Source organism: Protopterus annectens, chromosome 3.part1 (genome assembly GCF_019279795.1).
Source record: "Protopterus annectens isolate FY-2018-M chromosome 3.part1, PAN1.0, whole genome shotgun sequence".
NCBI lineage: Eukaryota > Metazoa > Chordata > Ceratodontiformes > Protopteridae > Protopterus > Protopterus annectens.
In genome coordinates this window covers 1,570,731,752-1,570,748,524 of record NC_056732.1, presented here as the reverse complement: position 1 = coordinate 1,570,748,524, position 16,773 = coordinate 1,570,731,752, and the positions used below count along the sequence as shown (strand labels likewise).

The 16,773-nt window shown below is 38.7% G+C and overlaps 1 protein-coding gene across 1 annotated transcript in view; it reads left to right on the top strand.

Moving 5' to 3' along the window:
* The window catches only part of LOC122798890 (amiloride-sensitive amine oxidase [copper-containing]-like), a 341,036-nt gene that overhangs the window by 294,695 nt on the left and 29,568 nt on the right, over positions 1 to 16,773 (top strand). The window lies entirely within an intron of this gene.

Genomic DNA, 16,773 nt, shown 5'->3' with positions numbered 1-16,773 from the left:
TTCACTGATTAATACTAGGTTATTGATCCAGAGGAACATTAGTAGCCTAGCCACTATATCCCATATTGTAGGTACACATTGATATGACGGTTCTGTACCTAGTTTCAACCTCTTACAATGAGGACTTGAGGGGCCAGACCCAGTGTGTATTTAGAACCGCCTATCCATTCATCCAGAATATGCTTAAAGAGAGTTATTAAGTGACTTTGCTTTATATCCAAAGGAAGTCTATTTCGTAAAAGAGGGGTTCTCTTGGATATGTATATATCTTGCCAGCAGGTGTTATTTCTGTTTCAGTGGAAGTTAAGATCTTGAGGGGGTTGTTAGAATGTTATTAGTTTTACAGATGTGCAGCAGTTTACATAGGACTGAATCCTTTGAGGCTTTGTAAGTTAGACAGACGTCACCTCTGAGGTGTCTGTAGTAAACTGAAAAGAGAGAGAACACTTTAAGGTAGTCTGGGTTGCTCAATGATGACATACCATCGATTATCTTAGTGAGAAAACCCTGTGGTTTCTCAGGTTGGGTCATGCGCTTAGATAAGCACATGGAAAAGGGGCTTTTATACATGCTTATGGGCCTAATGAGCGAGGAAAAGAGAGTGATGATAACTTCCTTAGATCTGTAAGAAATACCCCAGGCGATTAGTCTGGCAAGGTAAAAGGATTTCCTAACAACAGTGGATACATGGTGATCAAACTTGTCAATGAATGTGCCCAGGCCCCTAACAAATGAGTCAAATTTTAAAGTGTGTGGTAGGTGTGTGGGTGTTCATTTTGCCAAAAGACCCATTACTGTATTTTTTGGCATTTAGTTTTGGGATTGTGGTCCAGACAACACTTATTAGGGTGTATTAAACCCTCCTGATGAATCTTGAAGTCAGGTGGTGAGTTAGTGTCAGCTCCAAGTCTGCAGTCATTTACAGACTTGATCAGCCAGAGGCCCTTGATATCAGTCTTGACATCAGAAATGTAAATTCCAAAGTGAAGTGGTCCTAGGACCAGTCCCTGGCAAACACTACTGGTAACTATTCTTTTCAAATTGAACATGCCTCCCTCACTAATAGACTGGTTCTGTCCATTAGCCACTTTGATATCAAATGGGTAACTGAAGGGTTTACATTTTGTTTGAATAGATTATTGGTGATGACAGAATGTGCTGTAATATCAAAAGCTTTGACCAGGTCAAGGGAGACAGTGTATAATTTGACTAAGATGAATACATCAGTGACTTGTCTAAAGAAACCCACCAGGTTCAGGTGGCAGGATTTGCCTTTACCAAACCCAGACTGGCTTGGGTCCTGGACTGCTGCTTATGTCCTTGTTAATATGTTTCACAATGATGTGTTATATTGCTTTGCATAGAAGGCTGGTGAGGATAATAGGTGTATAAGTTCCTGGATCAGTATCCCCCCTTATGAAGTGGAATGATGACGGCAGCACTTCATTCCTTTGGCACAAATGCTTTGGATAGGTTAAATAGGCTTAGGAGTAAGTCTGTCGGTGTTGGAGGTTGTCAAGGAATCAGCCTGGCATATTATCAGCACCCATGGAGCTTGCCTGTGGAGGATATTTAGGACTTGCTCCGAGATGATCAGTGGTGGTATTGCAGGTATGCCAATAAGTTGAGGAAACGTAAGGGAGATAGATGAATAATATTAAAGCTAAATTTGTCCACAAATATGTTTACTATGTCCTCAGGATACAAGTGAGTGTTGCTGTCATTATATATTAGCTTTGGACATTGTTGGGCATTACTTCTAAGGTTTATGGCATATTTAAATAAAGCTTTGTGACTGTCCTTTGCAAAGTTGGCAATTCTCAATTTCTACTTTGTTTTGAAGGATTTTATTGATCTTTTTGAGTTCATCTCTAGATGATGGGGGTATTACGTTTGCTATTATGGGCTATGAGTTTCATCCTTATATTGTATAGTATGTTTACACAACGGGTTCTACCATAAGGGTTAATTCCTGAATTTAGCATTATATTTATGGGGACAGCCAAGTACAGAGGTTTGAGATGCAAATGGTTCAGGCCTAGCTAAGATGTAATTAGAGATACTTCATAAGCACTCCCCATGTAAGCGCAGGAGAACAGAGTATGTCATTGATGTACAATGTGGAACTGCACAACATTGTTTCTTATCCCAAGCCTCCATCCTTCAGGCCATTAATCTTGCCTATGATGTTTATGACTGTCCTTACTGGTGCTGGTAGACTGTATAGCACAGGCTAATCTGGCAGTGGCCCATCAGTTATTTTATTCAGCCATTTCCCCCTGTTTTAGTATAATGATCAGTCTAAGGCTCTTTGTCAGCCAGAGTCAAGAAGGGAGTCTTTTGTCTTCACAAATTGAATTGTAACACTCTGATTGGTCCCCTTGAGTCCATGTTTCCAACCACTGTTGCTAGAAAAAGTGGTGATCGGGTGGAATGCTTTCATGGTGTACTTTCCATCTGAACATGGGTTTCATTCTGTTATAAGCATATATTTTTATATGATCAGTTCCCACTAGTTTGGGATCTAGCTTACAAGGATGCATTTCTGGACAGGTATTTGGGACACTAAACTAAATTATCTGAATATTTCTAGTAACACAGATTATGAGAATACATCATGTACCACTAATGTGGTGTATCTCTAGCTTTCAAAAGGAAGTTATGGAGAATGTAGCTGTGTCAGGACATGTCTCCACAAGGTCATCCTTATCTGGCTAAAAGTCCCATCAGTCATGAAAAAGAGGTACAAGAACCCTTTGTGTGCTTAGTTCCAAAGGATCAAATGTAGGATTACTATAGTATAGAAGTTTATGTCTGTCTGTCTATCTAAATGTATGTATGTATTTTTATTTGCTTACCATGGTACTGGGCTGATCCAGAGATATTTCAGCAAAAGATGGAATATAACTGCACACAAAATAGAAATCATATAATAAAGGTAGTCACATCATACCTTTGGTTAATGCAGAATAACTAGCAAATCCTGTAGCATTTTACACAAGCAGTAGGTAGAGAGTAGGAGGGAGGAATAAATTGTATATAAGTAACAGGCAGAATATGGTGCGTAGTGCATGGGGGAGCTGAAGCTTTAAGGGTACAAGTGTTCAAGTCTAAGCAGGTTCTCCAAGCTGAGGGCTAGTTATGGCTTGGAGCTGGGCTGGAGAGCTGGTAGCAGGATGGTTGTATCTGTTATAGGAGTGGTTAGACCTGAAACCTGAGCAGACATTATTAATATTATTTTGGCATACTAAAACTTACCATTACCCCTGTATAACCATTTACAGGCTGTCTGTATCCATTAGAGACATAAGTGTCAAACATGAATTTCCTGTTTCCCATCCAATTGTCCAAGTTACATGAATTGGGTTAGGAAGGAACTCTGCTTCACATGGATGATGAGCCTGTTCCAGAAAAGGGATAGTCTCTGGAATGCATACCTGACACTCTAGTAAGTCCTATTTATATCACAGACAAAGCTTAAGTGTTTAGAATGGGTAATTCTGGTGCTGTTTCATTTGCAGATATGCAGAAGGGCCATCTTCATGGGGTCTGACAATGAATTGTATGTCAGGCATAGATATCCACTCAACAGCTTGAAGGAGACAGAATACGGAGATAGGGCCTTGAGGTGGACTGCATAGGACAGCTGATGAATGTCAAATATAGTGGAATTTGCCCTGTTTGAATCTAGATGTCATACCTTTGTTTATAATTTGCATAACATAGAATGATTTCCTCATTTCTGTAGACACATGATGGTCAAAGGCTGGATTACTGTCTATGTGTCCCCCCAAGTCTCTGACTACTGGGTGAACTTTAAGGGGTGTGTTGCCAATATGATAGCTACCAAGAGTTGGATGACTTTCTGAAGGAAGCTATTATGCAATTCTTGGCATTATTTTTGATCGTGGCTCTGACACAAGTTATTTGTCTGTGTCAGCCCTTCATGGAGAACATTTGTGTTGTTGAGGGAGTCTATGACTGCTCATAATTGCAACCATCTGCAAATGAAGTCATCCAGAGGCACTTGACATTGGCAAGAGGCCCTTGACAAATGCCAAGAATGAGTGGTATCAAGACCGATCCCCAATGGACTCTGCCGATGACTCATCTCTTTGTAGAGTTGAACTCCCCAATTCTAATTTCCTGGGTACTGTCTGTGAGCCAGCTGGCTATCCACCAGGTGGCATAAGAGTTTATACGTAACCTCTTGGAGTTTATCAACAATGCCCAAGAGGGCTATTGTGTCAAATGCCTTGGCCAGGTCAAGGTTGGCAGTGTGAACGTTTTTGCTTTCTTCCACCAGGTTGAGTAGGTGTGACCTTCCTCTGATGAAAACAAATTGGGCTGGGTCCAGTGTTTGGAGACTCCTTATTTTTTATTGACCATTTCCATGAGCATTTTTCCCATGGTTTTGCATATGAGACAGGTCTGTAGTTTCCAGGGTCTGCAGATGGCCCACTTTTGTGCAGTAGGATGGTAGTTACTGTTCTCCATTCATAAGACATGAAGCCTGTTTGGGGGCCTCCTCAAAGAAGATCAGAAATTGTGGAATAAGTATTCTCATTTCAGCAAAAAGGGTTTTATTATGTAAAGTTGTCTCTTTGCATATTTATTTATCTTATTGTCTTTGTTGCAAAGCTGCTGTATGTAGATGATGTGGCACTACAAGCAGACCCTTTGAAGAGGAACTTCAGCAAATGATTAGGGGCTGAAACTCAAAGCTGAAGGCATATGAGATAAAGGTGAGCATAGTCAAGACAGTGATCATAGCAGCAAATGGGGAAATCCAATAGAAGGAAATACAGCAAAATGGGTTAACAGCTTCAAGTTTCTGTGAGCTATGGCTGAGGAGAACAGAAGTCTAAATGAGGAGGTTAAAGGTAGAATCAGAGATGATGCACACAACTGGCATAAAGTCACAGGAGGAAAGTGTGATAGAAGAATACCAAAGAAGTAAAACGGTGAGGTGTGCAAAACAATGGGATGACCACTTATTCTGTATAGTACAGAAGCATGGCAAAGCAGTTGATGAATCAATAAATGATGGAGAAGAAGTTCCTGAGATGAACGGTATGACAAATACTGTGGGACCGATGAAGAAATGAGGACATGAGTGCAAACGTCAAAGTAGCTGCAATTACAGAGAAAAACATGGAGGTCAGATTACAGTGGCAGGAAAGCAGGCAATGATTTGGTAAAGCAGATTTGGGAGAGACAAGAAGAAGGTAAGAGAACATGAGGATATCAAGCCAAGAAACAGATGGATTGTGTGAGAGAATACCTGAGGCGGGTGGGCATGACTGTCAAAGAAGTTGGATGGTAGCTCTGAATTAAGAGAAGTTGCAGTAGTCAACTTGATACTGTAATCCGATGTAAAAATGTGAAAAAAGAGGGTGATAATGATGAAGATGTGAGATTCCCAGATGACAGTGTGTCATTTTCTTTACAATTTACAGAAAGAGACTATTTTAAATTGGTTCTGGAAACTACTATTTGGCACTGTGACATTTTTTTATGAGTGGAGCTGTGACATTCTAGTATTTTTCTAAGGTAAAATACAATACCACTTCCTTGCAAGCTATATGTCCCCCTCTATGACCCAGGAAACCCATACCATGTATTTAAACTTATTTCAAACACTAACCATCCAACCCAATACCATATTCATGGGTGACTTTAATTACTTCACTATTAACTAGGAATCCTATATGACATCAAACGCACATGCACAAAGATTCCTGGATTTTGTAAACACAAACTCCCTGGACCAGATAGTCAATACACCAACCAGGGGTGCAATCATACTGGATCTGGTCCTTACTAATATGTGAGAGTGCTGCACACCCCCTACTGTAATGCCTTCTGTGGTAAGGTCAGATCACAAGATGGTCTCCTTTAACTCATTACAGCCGAGTGCTCCTCCAGGCATCTTCTGCAGTTAACTCCTTCTGCTCCTCTAGAGGTCAAATATCGATTGTTCATATTTGCATTAATAATTCCGAAACCATGTTACTTACAAGGTGCCAGGATATTTTGTCTTGAAGCATATGTGATGGCAAACACAACTGTATTGATATTTGACATCTCTCAATGAGTATTTTCTAGAACTTTAAGGTGATAACTTCATTTTTTAAAGGCTTACTGGGAGTTAAAGGCACGCAGTCAAAAGAGCTGTACCAGTGGGAATGAGTTAAAGTAAAAATAAAACCTGGATGCCCAGCTAAACCGGGGATATTCAGGAACTATTCTAAGGCTAACCTCCTGCTATTAAGTAAGAACCTGGCAAAATTTCAAGCCCCTATAAACTCTGAGAACAATTCTGCCTATGCAGACCTGTTCACAGAATCCCTGTACAAGCATGTTAATAGATGTATAGAGGCAGCTGTACCCACCAGGAAGAAGTACAAAACTAACTCATAAAACAAGCCACCCTGGTGGAATCCCAAAATCAATTAGATGTACAACAGGAGGAAGAAAATCATGGCAAAAACTAGGAGGTGCAGCACCCAGCAGGATAAAAGCACTCTCATTAAACTAAACAACCATCTCAAAGGACAAATAAACTCTACCAAAGCCAAATTTGAGGTAAGTTTGGCCTCCCAGGCCAAGAACAACCACAAAGCATATTTTAGCTATGTCCACAACCTCAAAGGCAAAACACAATTATGTGCACAGCTCATTGTAAATGGAGCCACCTACACTGAGCCAAAAGATATAGCAAACCTCCTGGCTGATAAACTCAGGTCCAACTTTACTCCCCTCTCCCCCTCATCCTTCCCTCAGGAAATATCATTAAATATATCTCCCTCTACTATCACTAGGGAACAGGTCCTTAATGCTCTCTCTAAGACCAAGAACACTGCATCAATGGGCCCAGATAATATCCCAGAAAGCCTTCTAAATAGCATGAAACATGACGTATCAGAGCCTCTGGAATTGCTATTTTACTGTAGTCTCCAAACAGGCTTTGTGCCTCATGAATGGAGAAAGGCAACAGTCATCCCTCTGTACAAAGGTGGGCCATCTACAGACCCTGAAAACTACAGACCCATAAGTCTCACTAGTCTTATATGTATCAATAGAGATATAATAAACCTCCAGACACTGGCCCAGCCCAGTTTGGTTACATAAAGGGTAGATCATGCCTACTCAACCTGGTGGACTTCTTTGAGAAGGTCACCAAAGCAATGGATGAGGGCAAAATCCTTCACACTGCCTACCTTGACCTGGCCAAGATATTTGACACAATACCCCACTCGGGCATTGTTGACAAACTCAAGAGGTTAGGTACACACCTGTATGTCACCCAGTGGATAGCCAACTGGCTCACAGGCAGGGCCCAGGAAGTTAGAACTGGGGAGTCCACCTCTACAAAGATGCCAGTCACAAGTGGTGTCCCTCAGGGATCTGTCCTTGGACCGCTCCTTTTTGGCATTTACTTCTCAGAAGTCAAGGCTAATGTCAGTGGTCTCTGTCTGACTACATTTGCAGATGATTGCAAATTAGGATCTGTCATTGAATCTCACACTGACACAAATGTTCCCCAGAAGGGGCTGATGCAGACAAACAACTGGTGTCAGAGTCATGGACTAAAACTAAATGTCAAGAAATGCATAATAGTATCCTTTGGGAAGTCATACATCCCTGGTAACTATCATATTGACAACACATACCTTAAAGTTGACCCAGCAGTCAGGAACTTAGGGACACACATAACTAGTAATTTAGCCTTTGATCATCACGTGTCTACAGTGGTGAGGAAATCATTCTATGTTGTGTAACTTATAAACAAAGGTATGGCATCTAAGTCCAAAGAAGTCATTGTTTCACTATACTCAGCATTCATCAGACCTATCATTGAGTACAATTCCCACTTTGGTATGTACCTATCCAGGCATATTCAACAACTGGAATGTCCACAAAGGCTCCTCACTAAAAGAATATAGGGCATAAGTAATATGTCCTATGCAGACTGCCTCAAGGCCCTACCCCTGTATTCTATATCCTACAGGCTTTTGAGGGGAGATCTACACCTGACATATAGGACATTGTCAGACCCCACTCTGATGGACCTTCTGCATATCCACAAAACAAACAGCACTAGAATTACCCATTCTAAGACTTAAACCTTATTTTCATAGACCTGTTGGAGAGATAGGTATGTATCCTAGAGACTACCCCATCTATGGAACAAGCTCCCCATCCATGTAAAGCAGAGTTCCTTCCTAACCCAATTCAAGTGCAACTTGGACAATTGTATGGGAAACTGGAAACTCATCCCAGGTTTGGCACCTAAGTCTTTAACAGACACAGGCAACCTGTACATGGTTCATCTCGCAGGCCCATGCTTACACTTATCAAGGGTATCAGAACTTGTCAGAGATTTGGGATGCATGGCTAGCCTTAAAAAGGCCCTTGTGGTCATTAGCCTAGTAAATACCTTTGAACCTATGAACCTGTGAACCTATGATATGCTAGCATGCCCCACATATATCCATCCTAGGATATTACAGTGATGAACGATATCCCAGCATACCCAGTGTACATCCATCCTAGGACATTGTAGTGAAGGATGATATGCCACCATGCCCCATGTACATCCATCCTAGGACATTACAATAAAGGATGATATGCCAGCATGCCCTATGTACATCCATCCTAGGACATTACAATAAAGGATGATATGCCAGCATGCCCTATGTACATCCATCCTAGGACATTGCAGGTGAGAATGAGGGGAGGAGAAATTAAAGCATAAACAACAAAAGCCCTCCTAACTGCAGTGGGATGCTACACCAGGATGTTCAATCTCCTCAGCAGCTGAGGATGTAGGTCAGGATTAGCCCAGGGGAGTCAAAGGTGGATCTGTTAGATCCAGTGAATGAGGGAACTTGGTAGCAAAATGATGGTCAGTTGCAGGAAGAAAAAAATCAGAATATTAAAGTTGAGGACTATGTCTAGCCAAGAATATACAATTTTTGAAGGCAAAACATTTTGATTGCAAAAATTTTCAGCATGTGAAACATGGTGAAACATGATCATGTAGGTAAAGGGGGCTGTTTGAATTTTATCAGGTCATCAGTTAGCTGCAGTAGATTTAGCTTGGAGTAGTCTCTGAAGATGGAGGGATTTCAATGTGAGTCAGGTCTCACACCTAGAGTAAATGTTGCTACATGATGGTTGGTAATGGGTGTCTTTGAGCATGGAGGGGGTATTTTTTGTGAGAACCCAGTCAAATATTTTTGAGCCCCCTGTTGGGATTTGGACTAGTTGGTCTAAGCAGGTGGCATTAATAAAACCCAGAAATCTTTGTGCATACTTTTTTTGTAGTGGTATAGATTCCCCAGTTAAGATAGTTGAAGTTACCCAAGAGGACAGTGTTTGGTTGTATGGTGAAGGATGTCAGTTTGTTAAAATATACCTCATGATCCACTATATAGGGTTATACAGTACTTTGTTTATCATAAGAAGAACGTAGAGTAGTTCTAGGTTGCTGTCCTGCATTACAAGTCTGGCGGGTGAAATGGTTTCTCAGGATACACCCCCACCATCTACAAGGTTCAATCCACAATTGGATTTGAAGGAGTGGTACACACTAAAATCCTGCATTGTGGGGGGTGGACTGAAACCGCATTTCAGTGAATATGCATATATCAATATTTTTAAGGATTAGATGCCTGTAATGAGTACAAATTTTTATTTAGGCTATTAGCATTGAGTGATGTTACTTTTATAAGATTCTGATTGTGGCCAGCTATGTGAGTAATTTGAGGAGACTGACCTTGCCTAAAAAACGGCTCTAAGGGGGAAAGAAAAAGTCTTGGCCAATATATGGAAGCTATATGAAGAGATATACAGGCCATCCTTAGCAAAGAAACCAAGGTTGTCAACCATGTAATCCTTTGGTTGTATTTACTGGACCCCCTTAGAATGACACAAGTAGCTAAGCCAATAATTTAAGTCAATTATCTTTTGTTTGAAATGTGGCATAATTCTTGGTGATGGTAGAATACCACTCAGTGCTAGTTTCCCTCCCTTTCTAGATATATATTCTGAGAGTTCCATCATGTTCCTGTTCATGAGATCGAAGGAGGTGTGTCTGAAGTCATTCACTCTCACATGAACAGTGATCAGGTAATGGTGATCGCTATACAGTGCGGAACATTACCGTTCTCTTCAGTGTAGTGTGACCTAGGGGTTTGTATATTTAAGTTGCAGAGGGTGTGGGAGGTGCAAGGGGCAAAAACATGTTTTTTGATGTCTTCTTTGTTTTTTTGTTTGTTTGTTTGTTTGTTTGTTTTTTAATTTTGAGATTCCACAATCTCAAGGTTCTGAACTTCTACTGACAGTCTCCGGTTCATTACTCTGCTTTCAAATAATTACTGCAATGTTATATAACATAATACATTGAATTTTGTAAAACCTTAGATAACATTACAAATTTTACTCACACTCTTGGTATCATTCTGTACTATATAGTATAAATGTGGTCTAATGCATTACGTAGTGTTATATCTCAATATAAATACATCTATGGAGCTTTTATCCCTGGGCCTCTGCTAAAATGGGTGCTAGTGTTCAGTCAGACTTTCCTAGTAAACAAGCAAACATAAATAAATATTTAAATAAAGTTCTGCTCCACCATTCCTAATCTAGCACTCACTGCTTTATGAGCATCGGCAACAATGAGGAGCATCTGGCAGTCCTCAATGTACCAGGTCTTTTGCGCATCTCAACTATAATAATATAGAGGGGCATAGAAAAACAAAAGTCTCCTAATTTTTCTACTTTTACAAACTATAGAAAACTACTTATTACATTTGTATCAACGTGGTTGCTACAATTTAGGCCAACCACAAAATGTCCTGATACAAAAAACAAAGCAGTACAAAAGTTGATTTCCTTACAGGTATTCAGAAATGCTGGTGTAGAAATTAATGCCTGTACTGCTCTACCAAATAATCAGCATTTGCAGATTGTACCCCCTAACCCCCTAACACATTCCTTCGGCCCATCCTAGTTACACTTCTATTGTCAGTTTATTAGTCACTCTATACCGCCATCTTCATCTATGGTTGTGAGTTCTGAGTGGTAAATAAGAGGATGAAGTCTAAGATATGCATAACAGAAATCAAGTTCCTTCACAGAGTAGTTGGCTCAGATTCTATGTATAGTCAGCATACCTCCCAACTGTCCAGATTTTCCCAGAATGTCCTGATTTATGCCTCATAGTTTTGTCTTTTCCTTATAAAATTGTGTTTTTTTCTGGCAAATCTTTGGTAAATCATTGTGGACTGAAGTCAGAAAATACTGGCAGACATTCAAAATTCAGACTTCATACAATTCAGAAAATGTGTGTTAATGAAAAATCTGGTATTCTATCAACTTTTAGGTTCATAAGAGCAATATTTAAAATTGTCCCTCTTTGTGGTTCTTTGCCCCCCCCTCCCCCATATTATTTATGGCTTTGTCAAGATTTCTTGCTCTAAGAGTTTGAGAGATATGATAGTGAGGAGTGCAACAGCAACAATCAGGAGGGATATCAGGAATGATCCACCCTCTGTATAAACATATATATATATATATATATATATATATATATATATATGTAGGTATATGATACAATCACACGTACAGACATATATAGGTGTAATCAAAAGGGTTGAATATTCATTTGGTTGAACAACTGGTGTTAGTGTAAAAAAAAAACAAAAAAAAGAGAGATTGAACCAGGGCTGGTGTTAACAATTTACGGGCTCCAGTAAGTGTCAAGTTGGAGGCCCACTGGACACTTCCAGTCATAACCTTCTTAACTGCCACCCATTCTAAGCAACCTTTTAGTTAATGCTGCAAAGTTTTAAGGGTAGTATACACAGACTGAACTGTAGCTTCAATGCTTTTACATTACTAAGCGCCTGTGTACTGCACCACGTTGGCCCATCCCCCATTGGGACATTCATAATGACTGGCATTTAATTGCAATGATGCATTATAGCAGTCCTATAGCCTAAGCACTAGGTAAAATGGAGTCGTAGGTGAAGGCCTCCATGGCACCCCCCCCACTGCCTGCTGTTTCACTACCACCCCCCACACACACACACACCAGTGCATCCCCTTGTTTTCCCCCAGCTCCCCATACCATACACATTATTTTTCCCCCTTTTTTTACATTTTGTGTCACTATTCAGCTTTTTCCAGAAGCCATGGCTTTCTAGATGTTCTGAAGAGAATTTCAGAGTTTTTTTTATATTTTCAACCAGTGATAGCATGAACAATAATTATGAGAAAGAAAGAAAGAAAGAAAGAAAGAAAGAAAGAAAGAAAGAAAGAAGGAAAATTAGCATTACTGTTCAACTTTACTTTTGCTTGTATCCTTTTAACACACCTTAATTGACCAAGGCAGCTCAGTAATAACTGTGTAGGAAATAATTGATTTAAGATGGGACAGCCCACAAAGCCATAGGGTTATAAATGCTCTGAGGTGCATTTTAGCACATTTTCCTACCCTTTGACCTAAACAAAACGACTGAGAAAATAAAGAAATTCATTCTTTTTTTTCTATTAAGGAAGACATAACCTGTGTTGAAGACTTAATGTTTAAAGCTAACAAAATAATAGCTCATAATAAACTAACAAGACAAATGTCTGAGAGGATACTAAATACGTGAATCATTTCTAGGGATATTCCCCCTCCAAAAAAGATAGCTACTGTCTGTGCATCCATCTTGTGATATTGTGATAAAGTGGGATGGAAGCAAAGGCTCAAATGGTTATAGTGATATATTTCAAGTGACTGCTGTCATGCACACCCCAAAAAGAAACACACCTGTTTACATGCCTGATATGTGATTGTTTGGATGATAAAAAATAGTAATGATCACATTAATGTATTCCACCTTGTTGACTAGTTGACAGTAGCCCCTACATAAGTTTAGTGCATCTTGCTTTTCTATGTATTTTCTATGAATTTTTCTAAAAAGTCAGTTGACTTTCTTAATGTTCCGATTACTAGAAATGACCTTGGAAATGTGGCCACTAGAATATATAGGAAACCATGTAAGAAAAATAACTTTTTACACAAAGCTAGTATGCACCCAATATATATTTCAAAGAATATTGTGAAAGGACAACTACTTAGGACTATGCAACTTCATAATGACAATGGTGCTGCTCCAGAAGCTCTTAATATGGTATCCTATGACATTATTACTCATGGTTATTCCAAGGGTGAAGTTCAAGACGTTATCAAAAGTATACTCCACTGAGGGGTACTACTGCTAGACCATTCTTTGCAGAGCATGATGTTAATTCAGCTGCCCAAGATATTTCTTGTCATTTTCCCCCCAGACCTGTTTTTACATACTCCAGTAATGTTGGAGTTGTTTGTGAAGCTGTTAGAAAGAACTGGCCAGCATTATTAGCTAATGATACACTCAAGGATATGATTGGACCATGCCCTGAGTTTACTTTCTGCAATTACTTGTCACTTAAAAGACAGCTATGTTATAAGCATTTTGATTGTAGAATTACCAATTTGATTCATAAGGGTACACTTTGCTGCTGGTCATGCACAGTTTGTTCATATATATGCACTAAGAGTTCCATTATGCATCTATGTCTTTCTGCTACTATTAACTTTAATTTTTATGCAGATTGTAAAACGAAAAATATTATTTATTTCACTCAATGCTGTGCCTGTGATGTTTTTTATGTTGGGAAAACCAATCGTGTATTTAAGGATAGGATATTAGAACATCTTAGAGCTATTCAGAATGTGAAAATGACAAACTCTTTAACTAAACGTGCATGAAGCTGGCTCAGCTCATACGTTTAAGTATTTTGTTTTTGAAATAATGAGATATTGTTTAAGAGGAGGGTATTTGAAAAACAAGACTGAATATGCAGAACTGAAATGGATTGTTAGCCTTCGGCAAATAAATTTCCTGGCTTGAATGAAACAGTATCAGTCAAGCTGGTACTGAAGGCATGTGAGCTAAGACATTGATTTTATTGGCTGTGATTTTATGAATGGACAATGTTTTTTATGAATGGACTTTTAGCATGTGATTGTTCTTTTGTTAATGATTAGTTGCTACTTTAATTTATAAGATTGTAGTGTATTAAATCTTTGGTCTGATGAAGCGGTTTGATGTTTACCGCAAAACCGCTTACTGATGTTTATTTTTTTGTTATTAAAATTTTTTTTTTATTTTTATTTTCTGTGAGAAGTTCTGCTTTTATTTGTGGATGTTGGGCCATGAGCCGTGCTGTCATTGAGCATTTTTTTTTTGTAACCCTAATTCTACCCTTGTCCCTAATGCCAGCCCTTTACACTACATTGCTTTACTGACAACACTTTACCTCGTGGCACTGCTAATCAGATGGTGTCTTTTCTGGGTTTAGTGGTGAGGATTTACTGAAACAGGGATTTTCTACTGAGAAAAAATGTTCAATATTTTTACTGTCACTGTTAGTAATGCTCAGAGTTGCGTGCATTGGCTCTTTTATGTTCAATTAGTTGAGGTTCATTATTTTGTGTATTCACTGTTTCCTGATATTCTATAGACAGAAAGATGAATAGATAAACTGATAGATATGGATATAGATATAGATAGTAGATACAGATATAGATGTAGATATAGATTAGATATAGATGTAGATACAGATATAGATATAGACATAGATATAGATACAGATATCGATATAGATATATAGATATAAATATAGATTAGATATAGATATAGATATAGATATAGATATAGATATAGATACAGATACAGATGTAGATGTAGATATAGATACAGCTATTGATAGATATAGATATAGATATGCAGTGGATATAAAAAGTTAACACACCCCTGTTAAAATGCCAGGTTTTTGTGATATAAAAAATGAGACCACAATAAATCATTTCAAAACTTTTCCCACCTCTAATGTGACCTATAACCTGTACAATTCAATTGAAAAACAAACAAATCTGTTAGGGGAAAAATATAAAAAATAAAAAAACGTACAATACGCTGGATGCATAAGTGTGCCCACCCTTAAATTAATACTTTATTGTATGTGCACATCCTTAAACTAATGCTTTGTTGAAGCACCTTTTGATTTAATTACAGCATTCAGTCTTCTTGGGTAGGAGTCTATCAGAATGGCACATCTTGACTTGGCAATATTTGCCCACTCTTCCTTGCAAAAGCATTCCAAATCTGTCAAATTGTGAGGGCATCTCTTGTGCACAGCTCCCTTCAGGTCTCCCCACAGATTTTCTATTGGATTTAGCACTGGGCTCTGGCTGGGCCATTCCAAAACTTTAATTTTCTTCTGGTGAAGCCATTTTTTTGTTGATTTGGATGTATGCTTGGGGTCACTGTCATGTTGAAAGGTGAAATTCCTCTTCATCTTCAGTTTTCTAGCAGAAGCCTGAAGGTTTTGGGCCAAAAGTGACTGGTATTTGGAACTGTTCATAATTCCCTCCACTTTGACTAAAGCCCCAGTTCCAGCTGAAAAAAAGCAACCCCAAAGCATGATACTGCCACCATCATGCTTCACCATGGGGATATTGTGCTTTTGGTGATGCAAAATGTTGTTTTTGTGCCAAACATACCTTTTGGAATTGTGGTCAAAAAGTTCAACGTTGGTCTCATCAGACCATAACACATTTTCCCACATGCTTTTGGAAGACTTGATGTATTGTTTTGCAAATTTTAGCTTGGCCTGGATGTTTTTCTGTGTAAGAAAAGGCTTCCGTCTTGCAACCCTACCCCATAGTCCAGACATATGGAGAATACAGGAGATTGTTGTCACATGTAGTACACAACCAATACTTGCTAGAAATTCCTGCAGCTCCTTCAGTGTTGCTGTAGGTGTCTTGGCAGCCTCCCTGACCAGTTTTCGTCTTGTCTTTTCATCAGCTTTGGAGGGACATCCAGTTCTTTGCAACGTCACTGTTGTCCTATATTTTCTCCACTTTTTAATGACTGTCTTCACTGTGTTCCATGGTATATCCAATGCTGTGGAAATTTTTTTGTACCCTTCCGCTAACTGATAACTTTCAACAATGAGATCCCTTTGATGTTTTGTAAGCGCTCTGCGAACCAAAGCTTTTGCTGTAGCAGGCAACTGAGTAAATGTCAGTAAAATCCTACAAGGACAGTTGAAGTTTATTTGGGGTTAATCAGAGTCTCTTTAATTGATAGCATGTGTGTACTCATGAAGACTGAATGCTGTATTTAAATCAAAAGGTGCTTCAACAAAGTATTAGTTTCAAGGTGAGCACACTTATGCAACCAGTGTATTGTATGTTTTTTAGTTTTTATATTTTTCCCATAACAGATTTCTTTGTTTTTCAAGTGAATTGTACAGGTTATAGGTCACATTAAAGGTGGGAAAAGTTTTTAAAGGATTTATTGTGGTGTCATTTTCTTAAAGCACAAAACGTTGGCATTTTAACAGGGGGGGGTGTAATCTTTTTATATCCAGTGTACATATAGATGATACATACATATATATATATATATATATATATATATATATAGAGAGAGAGAGAGAGAGAGAGAGATACAGATACAGATAGATATAGATACAGATAGATATAGATACAGATAGTAGATATAGATATAGAAATAGATACAAATATGGGTGTAGATATAGATATAGATGTAGATACAGATATAGATGTAAATATACATACAGATGTAAATATAGATACAGATATAGATATAGATGTAGGTATAGATACAGATATATATATAGATACAGATACAGATA